Raw genomic sequence first — 6,128 nt, 5'->3', positions numbered from 1 at the left:
GAGGGATGCTGGAATCGATAAAGAGAATTTGAGGATTTACAAGACTACGCTGGTGTGTTTGGGGTAAGAATCACGGGCAGGGAAAGGGAGGGAACGAGGTGGATCAGAGGTGAACGAGCGTGGGAAAATGGAGAGAAGAGAGGGATAAACTAAGCTGGTCAAATGCAATCAGTATATCTGTCTGGACAAGTTTTGCACCTGATCACTCCAGACTGTACTATATTCGTAATAATTTTTTCTAGTTGTTTCCTGTGTGATTGCGCTCTCTGTTGTGTGCGTGTGTGTGCGATCCAATGACAACCTTACGTCTGTCTAGCCAGCAAGTAGGACGAAAGGTTTGGGGGGCCAGAAACCCAGGAGACCTTTGAAGGCGCGTTTCCCTGAGCACTGGTCCTTAAGAACGGGATCAGGCTACTGACGCTGTCTGTGTTTATACGGGTGTCTTTGAAGTATTGTCTCCCGTCAGCGTTAACCTGTGTGTGCATGTCTGTTGTGAACTTGCACACCACCCTGCTGCTGATGGGATGTGAAACAGGAGTCAGAAGCTCCCACTCGTCTCCTTTGGCACAGGAAGGAAGGAAGCCTCTGGATCTTTCAGTCCACCAGATTTGGCTGCCCTTAATACCTTTCAGGGAGAGCAGGTGCACCTGGCCAATATCTACAGTCCATTCCCCTTGTTCTACTCCCACATCCAAGCATGGGGTAGGAATGGTGGAGGCTACATCACAACCTATTCCCTTTGGTATAGACTGGTTTTCCATTAGTTTGTCTATGAGCTTTTTGAACCTGCTGATATTACTGGCTCCCGTAACACCTGTAGCAGCAGGTTCTTACAGGTTTGTTTTAAACTGGTTACCAACTAGTTTTATCACACGCCCCCCGTCTGCCATGGAAAAGTTTGCTGAAGAACAGTTTTCCATTTGCTTTATCCACCACCTTCATTATTTTTGTAGATCTCGATCCCTCATCTGCTCACCAAATTCTGCTCACCAAATGGTGGAATCCAAGCCTTTTTAGTGTCTCCTGATGAAGCACTTGTTCCATCCCATAACTGTTGTCACTGAGGCTCATGCTACAATTTGTGAGACTGGCTTATAGGGTTTGGCTGGAATCCTGTCAAGCACTATGCCTAAATATAAGCCAGGATTCGTTTCATAGGTGGCATCGCTTGCTCACATTTTAGGTGCAGATCTTCCCAGGTCTGGGCTTCTCAGCAAGAAGAAGCCCATTTTCATTCCAATGACTTTTTTTTTCATTCCAACCCATTTTAGCAAAGGAGTTTTGCTGGAGAAACGGCATCTTGCAGAGCATGCCACGGAGCAATGGTGACACGCAGTGGCCCTGCAGGAAAAGTGCACCTTCTGAGTTCACGTTTTTTTCCAATTTATCAGGAAGACAGTGATAGCAAATGAACCTCATACACAGGTGCGTAAACAGCACTGCTTAGCTAAGGATGAGTCTGCATACTGTGCCGTGCAGATTCGTATGGTACAAGCATATAAACGGACATCTAGCCTATGTATCTGCATTTGCCGCCTTTCCATTTCCCACAGTCATTTACTCACTGCAGTCTGGAAGTGAGACCATCACCTTCAGGTGCCTCAGAAGGAAAACCCTTTCTCCTGTAGTGGGGAAGACTGGAGTTTTCATACACACTGTCAGGCAACATGAGAGCTTGTAATGTGTTCAGCCCCAGCCACCAAGAGCTATTCCTTAGATCTATACCATGGAGGTGCAAGGGGAGCCAGAAATCTGATTCAGACTGACCTCCAAGCCTGGGATGTCTTCCTGCTCAGAGAAGATGTTGACATTATTCCCAGTTTACTGGGAGATATAAGTGGGATAAGCCTACATTGCAGTTACTGCAATGTACTTCTTACAGGCTGCCCGGATCTCTGCTTTTGGCATCCACGCCTTCCCACCCATAGACACCAGCCCATCCACAGCCTCACCACATCACTGGATCTCTTCAACACCCTCCTGCTAGCCCTGGCCAGTCTGGCCGATCACCATCTCCAGAAGGAAGAAGCTGGACAGGAGATGATGATAGCGACCCCAGGGTCTAATTGCCATTCTGTCCTGTCTCTGAGCAAAAGCTCATCCGACTCCGCTAGTTTCTAAGCCCTCCTCTGACCTCTCCAGGCCTGCATTTCAGACAAGTCTTTATATACTACCACCTCTCCCACATCCCTGCCCTACACGTTATTTGCTGCATGGCTGATCTTAGTGTGAATCTGCGCTTCCTACCATTGCAAGGCTTCTCCAAGTTTGCAAGCTGAGAGAAGGGTTGCAGCTACATGTCTCCTCATCTTTGTTTCCCATCCCTCAGAAAAACAGGTCAATGGTGCCAAACCACCTTTCTGCTCCCTGCAGGGAGTGGGAAGTTGGAACATATAAAGGGAAGATCAGAATGCTTTGTGTGTGAGGAGCCAGCACCAGGGGTCAGTTACCTGCAGTACCCTGAAGGCATCCTTCTCCTCACCACCACCTTTAAGATGTGAACTGCATATGAAAGGAAAACCAGGTCAACAAGCAAAAGCTGATACCTATCAGTCTACTTCCGAATGTTACTGGGCCTGGCCATCAAGACATTATCAACTACATTGCTTATCAACATAAGAGAGAGTGTGGGAATAAGCCCACTGTGTGGCAAACTGTACAACATAAGAAGTCACAAGTTTTAGACTTTTCTCAGGAAAGGAGGCTCTTTGAATGTCAAAGGTAAGCCACATTCCAGGGCCTCTACCCTTAAATTGAAACAAACCACGTTAACAAAAGAAATCCAAGCATGCTTTAACAATTACTTATTCATCTATTGCATGTCTTGGATTTAACTGTGGGTTGATACAAACACCTTGATGCAGCTATTTGAGCTTGGTAGAAAACTAACCTATAGGATAAGATTAAAAATTAGCAAACCATCACATGTGAGTCTACAGGTACGCTTACCTTGCACAGAGACAGTACAGATCATGAGATGCATCCATGGAGTCTCACATGGTTCTCAGTAGTAGCTATTTTAAACATCTGTTATTGTCCTGCCGCTACAAGAGAAAAATCTAGATCATTGTTTACCTCAAAAAGGAGAAAAAAACCTTGAGATAAACCTTAGACTCCGTGTATTGCCAACAGTCCCCAGTAACAAGCCTTACAATTCCAAACTACAGCTCTGCAGTTTTGTATTTCTTTCCTGTTTTGGGGGCAAAAAGTCAGAGAAATAAGGAAGGCAGATTCACAAACCATTGCTCTGTCTCCAAACTGGAGCATGTTAGTTAAGCATACACTAATATGCATGAGTCAGGAAAGAAGGAAAGTGTCCAAGCTTCCAGGAGAGTTTGCAGCTGAGTGACAACAGACAACTCATTTGCCCTGTGTCCTAACTTCTCTCTGGATGGGGGCTCCTTTCAGTTTTCCGTATGACCGTAGCAGAGGCTCTGTGAAAGCCTAGGAAACTGATCTCTTCTGCACCCACTAGAAGCAGTGTAGTCCTTCAGTCCTATTTGCACCGTACTGGCAGATAACCACAAAGGCCCAAATAAGCCATACACATCAAACCTTTATGATTTATCAATGCTTCAGTGGATCCCTACCTGTTCATTGTACAAACTATCTTCTTCATGTATAGATTTTAAGTACGCTATTTATTTTTTATAATAGCACCCTAAGAAGGTCAGAATCCAGTTGGGGCCATCTCGTGTGCTCACAGTCCTCCTTTTAAGGGGCCTACTTCCCACTCCTTTTAAGAGCTTTTCTTTGCAGAAAAATCCCTTGCTATCTGAGATGCTAGTTACGAGATTGCCTGTTAGCTGCCTCCTGTACTATGCTCTTCAGGACCTTCTTTTTTGCAGCCTGAAGCTGCAAAACTTTGCAGGAAATTTCCCAATTGCCTGCAGGCCATTTGGGCAACCAAGACCCACACAGTGGCTGTGGTAAGGTGATGGGAGGAAGTGTCCTGGCCATCTGCCAGCTACTCGTACCCCACCTTTGCTTACCCATTGCAAAGGTTTCTTTCTTGCACTGGACGATGTTTCCTGTGGATGTCACCAAGGACAGGGAGCACCTTTCTACAGTCAGCAGAACTGAGCAAGCATCAGATTGCCCACCCAGCACAGACTAGCCACTTACTGCGTTCCCTGATGTTTGCTGCAAGAGGCTAAGACCTCACTGACTTCTACTGTACACTCCTACCTTAAGGAAGCTTGCCGCACAGCAGCTCTTTTTCAACCCTCTGCTTTGCCAGCTTCCTCAGCACCTCTCATGTGCAGCTCAACAACATTGATCTGATTTGAAACCACAGCCCGGAAACATCTGTTTGTATTCACATTTCACACACTTGATTCCTTACTTACCTACCCCATGCAGGTACAAGTTGGCAAGACTTCCTACCATCAGAAGGAGAGGAATTTTGGTGGGCCTGTTTCTATTTAGATCTAATTTCATGGCCATCTGATGACATAAACTGTAAAATAGATCCTTGACATAAGTCCATTTAGAGGCAGGAGAGCCTGGCTCATGGGCACACTGGGTTACAGCCTTCAGTTTTTATTTATAACCTCCCTATCTGAAGTTCAACCAGATTAGAGGACCTTCCTCCCAAAGCTCCTTCAGTCCAGCCCAAATACCCAGAGGAAGAAATTTGCCAGGAAGGCAACTGGGAGACTGTAGGTCCCACTTTGCTCCCTTGTCCTTTCTTGTCCATTAGCAGAGCACCATCAAACAGTACGTATTGACTCCCACGGTGTCTTGGGAAGGGGCAATGCTAGGGGAATGCTCCTTGGAGGACCCTTCCAGTTCCTTCATATCTTTGCTCGCTTGAACTCAGCCCTGTCCTCTTTTTGTACCAATTGTCCACAGAATCACTTGGTTCCTCAGGTTTTCTACCTCCCCTAAATGTTTGTTAGGCACTGCTGTGAGACTTTTATTTTCCTTTTTTCCTGTCCCTACTGGACAGCCCCAAGAGAAATGATGAGTAGGGGAGGAAGGGCTGGCTCTGCCCACTTTATGGACAGATCTCTCTGAATGGTTAGAGAAAAAATAGGATTTACTGTCCTCTTGCAAACTGTGTTGATCAGGCGAAGGGTTGCTACACAGGGATCCCCCAAACAACCCTGGTCTCATGATTTGCTTCACTTTATATTCCCTTTTCCCCCTCTTTTCTCTCCGAGATACTTCCTCTTTAGAAGCATCATCACCTCCCAAATACACATCCCACCTTGTTCATTTTTTCTCCATTGGTCCTGGGCTTGTTGACTTCATAGCCTTACTTCATATTTATGGCATGACTGCCCTGATAACTTCTCCCTTGGTAATCAGCTCTATAAAACTAGTACCCATTTTTTCTTATTTAGTATCCCACCTTTTATGTGTGCTACCTTGCTAATGGCACTGCATATCCTGATGAGCCATCTGCGTACACTCTACTCTCCTGTTGCATGTGTTGCATCCTGAAATTCCTCAGATTGTTATCATTTTTCAGTAGTGCCACAGGTAAGGATTAGCCATCTGGGTTAACGTCTTAACAGGATGGGACTGGGTGTTGCCAGAGTCTAAACAAGCACAGTGACTGAGGCTGTTGAATGACCTATCCAGAAGGCCTGGGCATGGGTAGTTGAAATGGAAAAACTGAACTCAGTTTTATGGGAAGTGGTCATGTAAGTCAGAGTCCAAGACAGGGAGATGACAATCTTCACAGAAAACAGGAAGGGCCTGTTACAGCCACTGCATTTTTTCCAAAAAGAAGAGGGGGGAAAGGAAAGTGATACCACAAATCACACCGATAGAGACAGTAATTTGTGACTGTTTACAGAAAAAGATGAACATTGAGAAGTGGCGCACGATATAAAAGATGATAGTAAAGAAGGTGTAGTTAGGACTGAATTTATAGTTCAATGTGGGATGCCTGGGTACACAAAAAAACCCAAATAAAAAAAGGGGACCATTACAATTCAGAGGGAGAGATGACAATGAAAATGACACTAGCTGCAGAAATGTACACTATGCGTGAAAAATTTCTTTGCCTAAAGGGGACACGGAGAAATGCAAAGTAACAAATTAAGTAAGAGAAGACAAAAGCAGCATAGAAAACAAGAGGAAGAGTAAGCAGGGGTCTTGCACAGGTGGGAGAGAGA

The sequence above is a fragment of the Pygoscelis adeliae genome, unplaced genomic scaffold (genome assembly GCF_000699105.1).
Source record: "Pygoscelis adeliae isolate BGI_AS28 unplaced genomic scaffold, ASM69910v1 Scaffold538, whole genome shotgun sequence".
Lineage (NCBI taxonomy): Eukaryota > Metazoa > Chordata > Aves > Sphenisciformes > Spheniscidae > Pygoscelis > Pygoscelis adeliae.
The sequence above is the reverse complement of the archived record's forward strand: the minus strand, read 5'-3'. Positions refer to the sequence as shown.